Genomic DNA, 14,465 nt, shown 5'->3' on the forward strand with positions numbered 1-14,465 from the left:
TATAGGTCAGCACAGTCATCCTAGAATACAGGCATGGAGTGGCCCCATCTATCAGTCATGGTCTCATAGTACAATGCCCACTTGAGGCCATTGTCTGTGACACAGACAACCCTTTGTCACAAGACCAGATCACTGCTTCTCATGACTTACTTCCCTACCCATGCTGTGTTACAAGCCATGTGTACTCATGTCCCTTGTCATCTGAGCAAATGATGATAATGATGACTGTGACACATTGTACTATCATGCCTGTGTGGTGCACATAGAGATGTCTGATATACAGTGTGACTTGACTGTATACTGTCCAGCATAGCCTTTAACTAACACTGCATACATCATGTTTGTGCTGTGTGACACCCCACTATAACTGTGCTCAATATGGGCCCACAGAGCTGGACTAGATGACACAAGAAACAGCTTCACCTGTACGGCCATGTACTTTGATAATCATTGTTTGGAAGGGTACGTTGTGGCTTCTGCTTGCTGTTTGTTGACCTCACTGTCAGATTGATTATGTTTGTGTGCTGGATGTGACAGGAGTGGGTGTAGCAGGTCTGGAGGTTCCTTGGACAAATGACTGGCTTTTATGTTTCCTTGGAATCATTGCACATAGCATGTAGCTTGCTATGAACATCTTGCAGGTGGTAGCAAAGGCACATTGCTGACCCCCCCATACACATCCAGACAGAGGAATAGTGCCTTCAGGCGGCCAAACCCATGCTCAGTGAGACAGTAGGAACATAATGAAGGTGTGAGATATGGAAATACACCTTCTTTGATTTTATGTATGCATATATACATATATATATATATATATATACACATATATATATATATATATATATATATATATATATATATATATATACGTGTGTGTGTGTGTGTGTGTGTGTGTATATGTATATATATATATATATATATATATATATATATATATATATATATATATATATGGATCTAGGACTTCTGATCGAAAGATCAAAAGCCCGAATCCATTACCACCGAACACACTTTAACTAAATCACTTTCATCGAAAAAACACTTTCGTTAAAGTATGTTAAAAAAAAAAAAAACACAAAAATCTACTTAAATATAATCAGAAAGTGGTAACATAGACAAGTTTTATACATATATGAGATTCACGGGCATAACCCAGGCGCTTTGCAGACACATTGATTGCCAACCCTCTGCACTGGAGAACCAAACACCTACAAAGATGGGGGAGCTAACAATGACTGGAGAATTGATGAATAGCAGGTGATCATTGCAGAGTTTGGCTAGTGCCATCGTATGCATTGTCACCGTTGTTGTACTGTTACCATTTCCATTATTTGAGAAATGCTGAGCAAAACCTACTTTCTTGCAAACCATAGTAACCCCTTTATGTTTGCTTCATTCTAGCCTGGTACCAAAGGCTATAGATTTAGTACACAGGCAGTGGTTTACTCCAGGTTTTCTACATTTGGAGTGCAATCAGCCACTTGTACCTCCCACTGTGACTCTGCAAACCTGTAAACCATGTGAAGTTAAACATGGACTGATTCATCCCATGGTGAACCGCAAAGTCTGGCTTTGCAAAGTGGTTGTTCTTAGACATGCATATGTGCCTGAACTGAAAATAGAAGCTTACATTTTTAACTGTATCACAACACTGTGCTACATAAAGTCATCCCACCACAGTAAGCTAAATTGCATTAAAAAGTGATTTAAAAATAAAGATGTACATTGTGCTGTGTACCTTGCTTGTGAAAAACAGTTGTGAGTTCTAATTAACTGCACAGAAGGAACATCAACCATGGATCTCACACCGGCTGCTGTGATTTATCTTTATGTCCTGAATTTAAATATATTAACTCCACAAAATTTGTGAAAGCGAGTAAATTGTTGCTACTGTACACTGAGAAACTACACTGGCAATACTTTTGTATGGAAAAATGTTACTGGGGTTCTATTCTACTTTGTACTCAAGAAGTCATAGGAAGGTGATTTCACAAACATCATGTTTTGCAAAGCTGATTTTTACTAGTGACTAAAACACTTCAGTATAATCTTTTCCTCTTGTTTGTTGGGCAGTTTGTTGGAAAATAAATTTGGGCTGTCGATTGAGACAATCCCTTTTTTGAATTCTTACTCAAAGCCACTGTTTTCCATTTTCTACAAAAACCCTGTAATAATTCAAAATTAGTACTAAGTCCAAAAGAGAGGAATTCATAGAATCTGACTTTTTAGTCTTGGCTACTCTTTCAACAAAACTTTAATTTTGTCTGCCATTTTCTTTACTTTGTATTCTGTTTTTAAAATTTGGTTTTAATCTCTTATGGACGCACAAAATTTGTTTTTGATCCATTTGTATACACCACAAAAATTACAAAATTACAAACAGAACAACCATGCTGACTGGAAACCAAAGTAGCAATCACCAGCACAACACACAAAATTTCAGCTAATGAAAATAAAACTTCATTATTTGGTAGATCAGTGGAGTGCGGGGAGTGCCTTCTGTGTGGAGTCTGCATGTCCTCCCCGCGGTTGGGTGGGCGTTCGAAAGACATGCGTAAATGTGCGTGCCTTCATTGAAGGTTGAACATTGAGCTGGCACCTCTGCATTTGTGAAAATCTACTGCCAATCATTAGAGGACCGGAGTTCCGCTGTGGCGACCCCTAACCAGGAAAAGCCGAAAGACAACAACAGTGGCTTTGCCCATGATAAACAACAGTTTGGTGCAAACCGCATACAGAATCTAGTTCTGCCATCAGTGAGTATACATGATGCTTGATCTCACATATCACAGTTCTGAGTTTATGCAAGTTGCTGGGGCATATTATATTTGATCATTTTCATATAAGGTCAATCTATTTACTGTAGCTTTAAACTGCAAGAGACACAAATACAACATGTTGCTACATGATCCACAGTTTTTATATATAACTGTGCATTAATTTCATTTAGAAATGTTTTCATGTTAAAAAAGCTTAAAACTGACATATCAACAAATGAGGAGTAACACGACGAACCAAAAAATATAATTTCATTGGTATTACATAATTTATGTATTTACTGAATTCTTATATTAAGTAGGTATAAATATTCCAATAAATAATATAGCAAGAGACGGACATGAAATTAACAGCACTGACATGCTTTTTATTTTTCTTTTGGATTCATTTATTTGGTATATACATAGTAATATCTGGAAGTCACTGCAAATTATTATATAACTTACTAGCTGAAACAAAAACTCTGCAAGATTGTCATGTTTTACTGTTAGAAATATGTGGATCAGACTACTTTTCAGAATAAAAGAGCTCGCTAGCAAGTGCAGTTTATAGATGAAACTGTAGTATGGGACAATCCAAAAAGACTTCAATCACCACAGCAACAAGCAGCAAAAAGGAGTGTAATAAAAACAAATGAAAGTAGAAATAAAAGAATTTTAATAACAAAAAGTTAAGCTCTTTCACAGAACACCGTTTCCTCAGACCTTAATACAAAACAACGGACTACAGCCCTTATCAAGAGAGCTGCACCAATCACACAGAAGTCTAAAAACCAACCAATAAAAACACATTTAGCAAACACGTAATTTAAATATGACATCAGTAGTGACACCCTGCTTCAGAACTGTTTTGTGATTTTTGGCTGATTAATTCTTAACATAAGCACTGATGGGGGAGCTACAGCAGCCCTAGCTCTCTCTTTAAATTTGCCTATGCCCTGAACATTACACACTATTTGGTAGTTTAGGACATAGTAGTCTTATTGGCAAGCACGCCAGGTCAGGTCTTTGTTGCCATATGTACACAATCTATAGCACCTGGTATGTCAGGTAGGCAGGAAATGTCATAGAAGCCATGCATGGTGATGACTATTTCCCCTGGTGTCCTGTGGAAATAGATATCCTCTTCCATGTGTGGAAGTAGCATATCAAGGTATGTAGTGAATATTATGCAGACTGATGCCTGTGATATACCCAATGCACCCCTATTTGTTTCTGGAAAGTTTGTGTAAAATATATGGTAAGAGATACACAACTTTGTGGCCAGCAATACAGGAAGTCCAAGGATTCCTTTGGATCATGTTTGTGGGTGATACATTTCAATCAACACCTGTAAGTTATCTCTGCACACCAAAAAATGGTCAAACATTTGCTAGGGTGGTAGTATGCAGCCTGGTGCTGGTACCTTTTATGTCCACACCACATGCTGCCACATTGAACTGCAAGGTGTGAGGTAGCAGCATTGATAATCAATAAGTGCTGATTCACAAATGCTGTTTTTGCTCCTATCATCTTTGCTTGTTGCAACTCTGGAAGTTGCCATACATTGTTTCCTGATATAGTAACTTGTTTACTGTGCCTTAAGAATTATGACTGTTTCAGAGGCACTCATCTGCATTTATTTTGCACTCATTAGAACACATGCCAATAACTGAATGTGTTTAAAGTCTATGGATGGTGGCAGCTGTGATCTTGGTCACTATAGAGGTTAGATGTGAATCGTAAGCACAGATGGGTGGCTGGCTGGCTAGTTGGCTGGATAGATGGATACAGTCATTTGCATATATCATTGCATGTGCTATTTTCCATACTGCTCTGTCTCCCTAGTTGACACCGGGGATCACAGACTGTCTGCACGTGGCCACTTGTCATACAATGGCAAACTAAATACTATGAAGATGACTACAGTTGTTAGCTTGAGTGACCATTTTTTGGCCCACAGCACGGATATGGCAAATTTAACTTTTTTAGACCATTTCTGAAATTGCTCCTTCCAAATGCAAATGGATTTTTGACAATGAGGTTTGAAAATGCTTGACAAACTTGTGAAGATATTTCTTACTTTATTTTATTTTCCCTGTTTTTCTTCCATGATCAAAAGACCCTGAGAATTTATGGTAAAATAATGACAATCATTGTTTATTAGTGCAATTATAAATTTGGAAACACATCTCCAAAATATTGTCTACATTAAACATTTAGTTCAAAAAACCTACTCATACTGGTGCAAATGTGTATTTCTCTATATCCCACCCCTTTATGTATGTACAGGTAGGTGTACACTCCAGCACTTTCAATCCATCATTTACATACAGTTTTATAACAGTACCTAAGCCTGTCACAGAACCATATCCCCTCAACCTCATATCAAGGACAAAACCAAAAATAATGGTGGGACAAAGGCCCAAAAATAGGAACAGATTTAAAAAAATTGCTTTTATAAAGTAGCTACAATAATAGGTTTTGCATTAGTTTTCTGAAGAATATGAAGCGTGAAACTCAAATGTCAATAATTATTTATTGACTGCAATCAGTAGCATAGCTAAGGCAGGGTGTGAGGGGCAGCTACCCCAGATACAAAGCATTGGGGGTGCAATTATTCAGTTCTGATCTCTAGTACACTACTGGCTTTTAAAAACTGGTATTGCATTTGTGGTCAAACTTAAACCCAGTAGCACTCTGTGTGGGGTATAAACTGTAGCAATTGCTTGCTACATTATAGCAAACAGGTTTGCTACAGTTTAAATGGTATAAACTATAGCAACTGTTGGCTACATTTGTAGCAAGTGGTTTTCTACAGTTTAACAGAAGACTTTTTTTTTAATTAAAACATGAGCCTCATAGTGCTCTGTGCAGGCAGGATATAAACTGTAGCAACTACTAAATGTGGGTATGCATGTTTTAGCTTTTTTATTGACCTCATAAGCACAGTTTAAGTGGATACACAGCTAGTGAGGTTTGGCTTTATTGGTCTGAATGCAACTGCAAAGACTTAAAAAGTAAAAAATTCATGGACATTCAGAAACCATATAGCTGAAACATTTGATGTCCTTAATATATCCCATGGGTCATTGCAGATGATTTAAGGTATCATACAGTGAAAACTCTAGTTTGGCTGAGTTTATTTTGCAATTTTTACTGAATGTTTTGTCTGTATGACCTTGTTACCTTTTGGTTAAAAATGCACACACACATAACATCCTATCAAATTCACCTTGCTAGCTTGCTCATACAGGATTTTTACAATTTCCTATCTATCTTGATTGTAGTTTGTATGCTGTGCAGTTCTAGTTTAGTGCATTTTCTGGGACAGTAAAGACCACAAATCAGTCAGAACATATTCATAGTTTGGAGCAGCAGAATGACCTAATATCTATAAAACAGTACGTATGAAAAAGCCCACTTTTCATGGAGCAGGAAATAGCAGGAGAGCATCAGCTGAGCATAATGCAGCCCTTGTTATGTATTTCAGACCTAATCCACTGAGCCTAAGGTGTTCTGCAGCCTACTTCAGTCATATCTGGAAGATTTAAACTGGAATTTTTTCTACCTAAAATGTTCAAAAATATGCAATAGTGATTGAGTGTATAAAACAGTCTATATTAACTGAAATAAGCAGTTTGTATATTTTTGGATTTAAGAGTTTTCATCAGTTACTCTAATAAATACCAGCTAGGCAGCCAGCCCATACTCTACATATCAGAGTTTAATAGAAACATTAAAATATTTCAGTAGCAGAAATATTACTCTGTCACATTTTAATTGTTGTAAATTGTGTTGTAATATTGCCAAATGCTTGTTTGCAAATCTTAATGCTTTTGCGTTATGTTGAAAAACCTGTTAATTGCATAATTGTCAGGAAGAAGGGTTTAGGCACAGGGAGGTACCTTTTGCAATGTATTGCGTTTAACAAAATACAAAATTTAAAATTAAGAATGATGAATTCCAACAGGCTGAACAAGGAGAAAATTAGTAAGCTGCCTGTCGGGTGCCAGGATCCGCCACATAACGCATGCACTCAAGTCATTCCACTACAAGTACAAATATGACTCTGTCATTGTCCATGTTGGAGTGAATGACTTGAGACTTACCTCCCTGGACTACATGAAAAGAGGCATGGAACAACTCTCGGATCATGTGGCCCAGGCAGGTATGACCCTAGCCCTGAGTAGCATTCTGCCTTTACCCAGAATTATACCACAGTATAAGGACAAAATGATTGACTTCAACAATTAGCTAAGCTTCTGGTGTCATTCAAAGGGGATCCAGTATCTGTCTGCCTGGGACAACATGATTGACAAACCATGATGCTTTGCCAGAGATGGTCTGCACCTGTTGTCCCTGGGATTCAGGTTACTGGCTAAAGCTCTTGCCAACCCTATAGTGCCTTTTTTAGGCAAGGTTCAAAGGACAAAACCACCACTGTAGCAGGTACAAGCATGCAAAATCTGAAGGTAATGTTACTCAGTGTTAGAAGTCCAGTCCTCAAAATGCACTCTCTTGAGGCACTCCTAAGAATGGAGAACATTGATATCTGCGAAGTAACTGAGACCTGGTTTAAGGCTCTAGAGAGCACCCCTGCAATACCAGGCTACACTCTTACCACACTTTTCGGCCATTAAACCAAGACCAAAACACTAAAGGTGGAGGAGTGCCCATATTCACCAAGGATATTCACACCTCCAGGCTAGTTGTCCAACATAATGCATCTGAAATTCTCCAGGTGCAACTAACACTAGGTAAGACTGCAATCCAAATTGTAGCTTGCTACAGATCCTCCACCATACCCCAAGATTCTCACTACACCTTTCTAGACATACTGGAAAATATTAAGATATAACCAAACACCCTAATACTGGGTGATTTCAACTACCTTGCCATTAACTGGGAAAACTACTCGGTTACCAACACCTTTTCCCAATGGTTCTTGGAATTGATAAATTCCAACGCCCTGGATCAACTAATCCATTGTCCCACCAGAGGCTCCAATATTCTAGACCTGATCATTACCAACATGGGAGATAGATGCTCCACACCAGTGGTCACCCCCTCATTGGTCAGGTCTGACCATAAGCCAATCATCCTTGACATCCACATCCCACCCCCAACCCCAGTGAGGAAACCTCAGTAAAAAACTTTTCCAAAGCCAACTTCATGCTACTCAAGTCAGAAGTGACAAATTTCATGACACCCATGCAGATTGGAGTTGAAAGTTCAACTGCTGAATCCTACACTAAGGCACTGTACGAGCACATCCACTCATGCATGAATCGTGTCATCCCAAATAAAACCAAGACACTGTCCTCCAAAAAAGGGAAGCCAATCTGGTGGTCTCCTGCCATAAACAAACTATACAACAGAAGGAAGAAACTGTTGCAGAAAAGAGGAAAATCCCAGGATGCAAAAAACTCCCTTAGCAGCCTCAGTAAGAAGCTGAGATCCCTCATAAAATCATCCAAAGCTAGTTATGGAAATAAAATTGCCAAAGATTCCAAAGACAACCACAAGGCATTCTATAGTTATGTCAAGAATCTAAATGGAAATGCTTAGATCTGCTCTGAGCTACAGCAGAATGGCATTAAATATACTGATCCCAAGGATATTGCCAATATTCTTGCAGATCGATTTAGTGCCAACTTCACTTCCCTCTCATCCACTAAAGGGCCCATCTCAATACCAAAAGATTGCCAAATTCCGGTAATCATGGCCACAGAGGTAGAAACCGCACTCTCCAAAGCTAACAATACAGCTTCCATGGGACCAGATGACATCCCAGGCTGTGTACTACATGAACTAAAAAATGAACTGGCACCTCACCTAAGGTCATGTTTAATCATAGCCTCACCTCAGGCTTCGTGCCCACTGAGTGGTGCACAGCTACAGTTATTCTACTCCACAAGGGGGGATCCACCTTGGATCCCGGGAACTACCACCCCATCAGTCTGATGAGCCTGATCTGCAAGGGCATTGAACACATTATCATGGAACTTATAAACAAAGACATTGGCAACCTTCAAACACTGGACCCCACCCAGTTTGGGTTTGTGAAGGGCCGATCTTGTCTCCTGAACCTGACTGACTTCTTTGAATCAGTCTCCAAAGCTGTGGACGGGGGTAAGGCAGTCCATTCAGCCTATCTGGACCTCTTCAAGGTCTTCAACACCATCCCCCACTCTGGAATCATAGATAAACTTACTAAGCTGGGCATAAATCCCTACATCACTCAATGGGTTGCTAACTGGCTTACTGACAGAACCCAGTCTGTAAAAGTAGCCGACTCCAAATCCAGCTCCAGACAAGTGACAAGTGGAGTACCTCAGGGTTCAGTCCTGAGACTGCTCTTGTTTGACATCTATTTCTCTGCAGGACAGGCCAACACTAAGGGACTCTGGCTAACACAGTTCGCAGATGACTGCAAACTGGGAGCCGTTATTGAATCCTCAAATGATGTGGATATTCTGCAAAAGGGCCTTACAGAAACAGATGCTTGGTGCCAGAGCCATGGGCTCAAGCTTAATGCCAAGAAATGTATAGTCATCCCCTTTGGGAAAAACCATGTACCCATGAATTACCACATAGGTGGTAGCACGCTAAACACTGAAAGTGTGATGAGAGACTTAGGGACACAGATGGACAGTGGTCTCACCTTCAATAACCACATCACCACAACAGTCAAGAAATCCTTCTATGTGGCACACCTCATCACTAAGGGCTTTTCATCCAGAAAAAAGGAGGTCATTGTCCCACAGTACTTATCCCTCATTAGACCCATTATAGAGTACAATGCCCCATTTGGTATGTACCTCACAAGACATCTGCAACAGCTGGAAAGGCTGCATAAATACCTCACTAAAAGAATTACAAGCCTAATGCAGATGCCCTAAGCTGACCATCTAAAAAAACTCCAGCTATACTCTGTGGCATATCGTCTACTCAGAGGCGATCTCTGCTTACATACAAGGTCATGTCAAACCCTGAGCTGTTGGACATGCTCCACTTAAAGAAATCCCAATCCCTCAAAGCCACACATTCCAGAGATCTAAACCTTGTCATCACAATGAACAAAACATGCTGGAGGGATAGGTTCCTGACCCAGAGACTCCCCATACTCCAGATTAGACTGCCCATACATGTCAAGCAGAGCGCCTCCTTGGCCCTCTTCAAAAGGAACCTTGATGATTGGATGGGAGATAGGAAATTCTCCCCGGGGATCACGTCAGTCACTCTGCTAGACAGAGGTCCAAGGAAGTAAATATTGTGGGAAGACATATCCAGGGAATTGTTATGGCTAGGCTTGTATAGGCCCTAGGGCCGATAGCCTCATACCAACCTATGAACCTATGAACCTATAAGTTAAACTCTATGACAAATATGATATCCCTTTACCTAACCCTTACTATGTCTGATTGCAGTCATATCCTGCACTAACAGGAAAAAGAGACTGAAACATGAATTAAGGATGAACCTTGTTATACCTTCCACCCCATGAGAGCTGACCTAAGGTAACATGTTTCTCTTTCTTCCAGCCAGGTATTCATCACCAGGGTCTACTAGTTAAACATTCAATTCATATGTTACATAAGCGATCTGTCGCTCTGGGGCAAAGGACTGTTTAGGTCTATAGTAATATAAATTAGTAGGATAAATCAGGATGCAAACACTTGATTTTTTTTACAAGTGTGTCCATTCTGAGCTCTCACAATGAAAGAATGTGTTAAATCATCCTCTTCTCAAGGAAACACCCTATTGCTTTCTGCTTTTTCCCCTATTGAAAAAAAAGGACTAAATGGATTTCATGTGTTGAAAATAAAGAGGAGGTGATATATAAATGAACCCACATACAGCTCATGCATATAGTAGAAAGATTTTGTATTCCACAAATGTTTTCATTCCTTAATAATGTTTGGCCTAGCAGAAAGAATTACAATGTACTAGAATAAGGCCAGCCTTGTATAAGCATTATAATAATGCATAATAGGTCTTGGAATTTGTGGCCTGATTATCAGTATTTGGAGATATCATAATGGTGAATTCCAAAATAATTAAAAAACAAGTTTGTTGTAAAAAATCTAAAAGTGTTAAAATTCATTTATTATATCAAGATTATATTTTTACAGTACTTTCATTCCTGTTTTTATATGTTATATATTTTTAGAATAGCCACAATATCTAAACATGTTTTGCCATTCACTTTATACTCAGTAAACTGGCGTCAAGGAGGCAATTTTGACTACAGTTAGAAATGCCTTTAATAATATAAAACGTGTGTGCTTGTGTTTCTATTAGTAGGCTGCTGTATTTTGAAAGTAGCATAACTGGATGATTATAAACCTAAACAGGCCTTTGCTACAGACAGAATTTCATATATTACATATGAACTAAAAAAAAAAAAAAAAACAAGTAGGTTGCCAAGACATAGGGGTGCACATATATTTAACAACTCCAACTTGACCATATTTGAAGGGATTGTCAAGAAAAACACACAACACAAAACAGGAAAGGGGTGAGATCTAGTGAGGTTTCTGTAATACTTCCCCCACTAATAAAAAGTATAGCATAAAAAAGCAGGCTCGTTATTACTAATCTCACCAGATGGTCCTGTAAAATCGTATATATAATGAATGTTTTTATCATCAGATGTATTCTGTCATTAATATTTTCTTTCTAAAATGTCAGTGTCCCAATGTTCGGTAACAAGGGGCAGGCACGCAAGAGAAAAAGTAAAAATGTATTTACTGTTGTGCCACAAGCATGCCCCATAAAAGTGGACCCTGAATCCCAGAAGTGTCTGACAGGATGCATATGAATATAGCCAGATTGGATTACAGGACTGTGAATATACAGGTAGGAAAAATTTACTAAGGGTCAAAATGTCCAGAAAAATCTTATACCAATGGCAGCAAAATAAATCCGGGTATGGTATTTTCAGAGAAACTGGTCAAAATGACTTATAAGCATGAATCTGTAAATGCTGTTATGACTAACTGTGAAACAAATGTTTATAAAAGGAACAGGCTGAGGAGCTCCCCACCCCTTCCCCTTTCTAGGGATAAATGCCAATTAAGTATCAACAGAGTGACCTATCAGGCAGCAGTAAGTCTAACCATGGAAGAGAAACAAGGCCAATCCAACTTATGCATGCCCCTCATCATTAGATACTTAAAACACCAATGTTTTCATTGTTGTATTGACTGTTTGCATTTATGCCATATCCAAAGAAGTCAAATAGATGAAAAGACTTATCCAAATAAAAATTTGTCTGAAGGAACTATTTGAATTCTGGCTTCTTCTCCAAATAAAAAAAAAGGTTGACATAGTGAGAGTGAAAAAGATTCACAGCTTTTAGAAGGCTTTAACTCCAAACTAAGGCTCAGGGTTTGAATCATATAATAATGTGAAGCCAGTGTTTGAGATGTAGCCCCTAGTGATGGACATCGGTTTGGAAAAATGAGAAGCGTGTTACCTTTTGTGATGCTTTGCAAACACTGAAGGAGGCCACAGGCACACACACACAATGAGATGAGGTAGATTATGACAACCATCCATGAAGGTGGGAGTGTGTAACACTCTGAGAGTCCCTACTAGGATATGATTGTAATATGATACGTTATTGCTGGGAGAGGCATAACAGACATCTCCCCAAATGTAGTGTAACAGCAGCTGATGCTCTCCTACTCCCAAGGAATAACAGGAGATAGTAATGGGTGATTGGGAGGCAGTGGCTAATGTCAGCAGGTACTGAAAGAAGAAAAATGAACATTTTGCTACATTCAGATAATAATGCTTTTCCGAAGAAAGAAGAAAAGAGCAACCTTTATGGTACACTTTTTAGATGCTATCAGCTAGTAACATTTGGTTGTATTAATGTTTACTTCAGTTGTCTAATTGAATTGAACTCAGATTTTTAAGAGCCAGCACCTAGATGTTGGTCAGTATAATTTAACCAGCTGACCTCAGTTAGATCTGGTGCCCTATAAATAAGTGGTCCAACTATGCTACCCAGTTAGCCTCTCCTGGACAAAAAACTCTGATGTTTTTAAGTATGTTTCTGTAAGCTATCTGATATTAGAAATAAGTGATATTAAAGCACTAGTGTAAAACAAACTTTCTTAATCTAGAAAGTGGTCCATTTCTCCCAAATGTCTGATCAAGAGACATCTTAAATTTTTTTTTGTGTGGGGTGTAATGCCAGCCTTTCTATGCAGAGGGCTATGTAGCCTGCAGTCTCACTACTTATTATAATTGTCTCTGGGGTCTCTCAACCTCAGGATATGAAAGAAAAAAATAATGTTAACTCACATGTTCCAGGCTGATCTGAATAAATTGTCTGTTGATCTGTCAAAAAGCAACATTTGATTGAGTGGGACTCTGTTAGAGTCTTCTTTCAACATGAGGGTATCAGTTAACGTAAAACTGAATGCGTACCTTGGGATTTTATACTGAAATCATTTGTTTCCATTAATCTTTTTATGCACTTCATAACAACTCTTATTTTTCATAAAGGTGTGTCTATTTAAGGTAATAATTCTGTGATAGGAAAGCTTGCCTGTAAGCTTATTAGATACAGAGAGTTTGAGAAACAGAGAGAGGGAGGGAGAGAAATAGAGAGAGAGTGAAATACACTCACATGGGGAAGAGACAGAGTGAGTAAAAGAGAGGGAGAGAGAGAGAGAGAGAGAGAGACTTAACCTCCAGTATTTTAACAAACATAACATGGATCTCTACATGTTAGCTGGTCTTTCATTTGCTACCCTCTTCATAAAACTCCTAAATGATTGGAGGATATACCAAGGTCAGATGGTATGACTTGTACAGGTTTAGAATTAATGGTTTAACAAAGTTCTTTATAAGCAACTGCTATGTCAGAGTATCAGTATGTGTTACATATGAAGAAATGGACAGAGACAGCTGGACAGATCTGAACATGGTCAGAAAGAAGGCTGTGGCCTTCGTACTCCAAGAAATCCAGGAATATATAGCAGACCTGGGACAGTAACAGTGTAACTGCATGGTCTCTAACTAAAGCTCTGGATGATTTTGGCCAGCAGAAAAAAGGGGCCACTTTGATACTTGGGGGAGGTTGCAAAGATTTTGTAAAGATGTACTGCTTAGTTTCATGTATATAACTGGTAAGGGGGTAGAGGGTATAACAACTTCTGGCTAGTAGTCTACCATAGCACCGATGTGCTGACAGGCAAGTTTTCAGAAAGCTATACAAAGCAAAGAACTTGCCAGCTCCATATGATGCACTTATTGTGAGGTAAGCTCAAATATAGGAAAGCAGATGTGGTTTTGCCAAATGTCAGTGATACTTTTGTTGCAGTGCTATGTAAGAGGCATGTAGGAAATGTAAAATTTACCGGAAAGGACTGGAAGTATATTAGGGAGATGAGGAATAGTTTGTGATACAGGATTCAGAGGTTAATAATAATGGTAAGGTAGCCAGTGTTTAGTCAGAAAGTAGAAGAAACTGAGCTGCCAAAAGGCTAACTGTTATGGCCGGTAATATGTACTAGTTTTGAGACTGACATAAATCTGTCCACTGACAACATTAGAACTAGCCTGCTAGTAAAAGAGGAGCATGTCTTAAACATGATGTCATTCAGGGTAAGTGAGGAATTACTACCTCGGCTTAATGCTAAATGATTTAACCCCAGTCTGAAATGTAAATTAGAAAGGAAACTGCTG

General features: G+C 38.8%; 1 protein-coding gene across 1 annotated transcript in view; it reads left to right on the plus strand.

The window, feature by feature from the left end:
- Positions 1-14,465, plus strand: part of LOC122794524 (inositol-tetrakisphosphate 1-kinase-like) — a 721,296-nt gene that overhangs the window by 93,680 nt on the left and 613,151 nt on the right. The gene's annotated exons all lie outside the window — the stretch shown is intronic.

Source organism: Protopterus annectens, chromosome 1.part0 (genome assembly GCF_019279795.1).
Source record: "Protopterus annectens isolate FY-2018-M chromosome 1.part0, PAN1.0, whole genome shotgun sequence".
Lineage (NCBI taxonomy): Eukaryota > Metazoa > Chordata > Ceratodontiformes > Protopteridae > Protopterus > Protopterus annectens.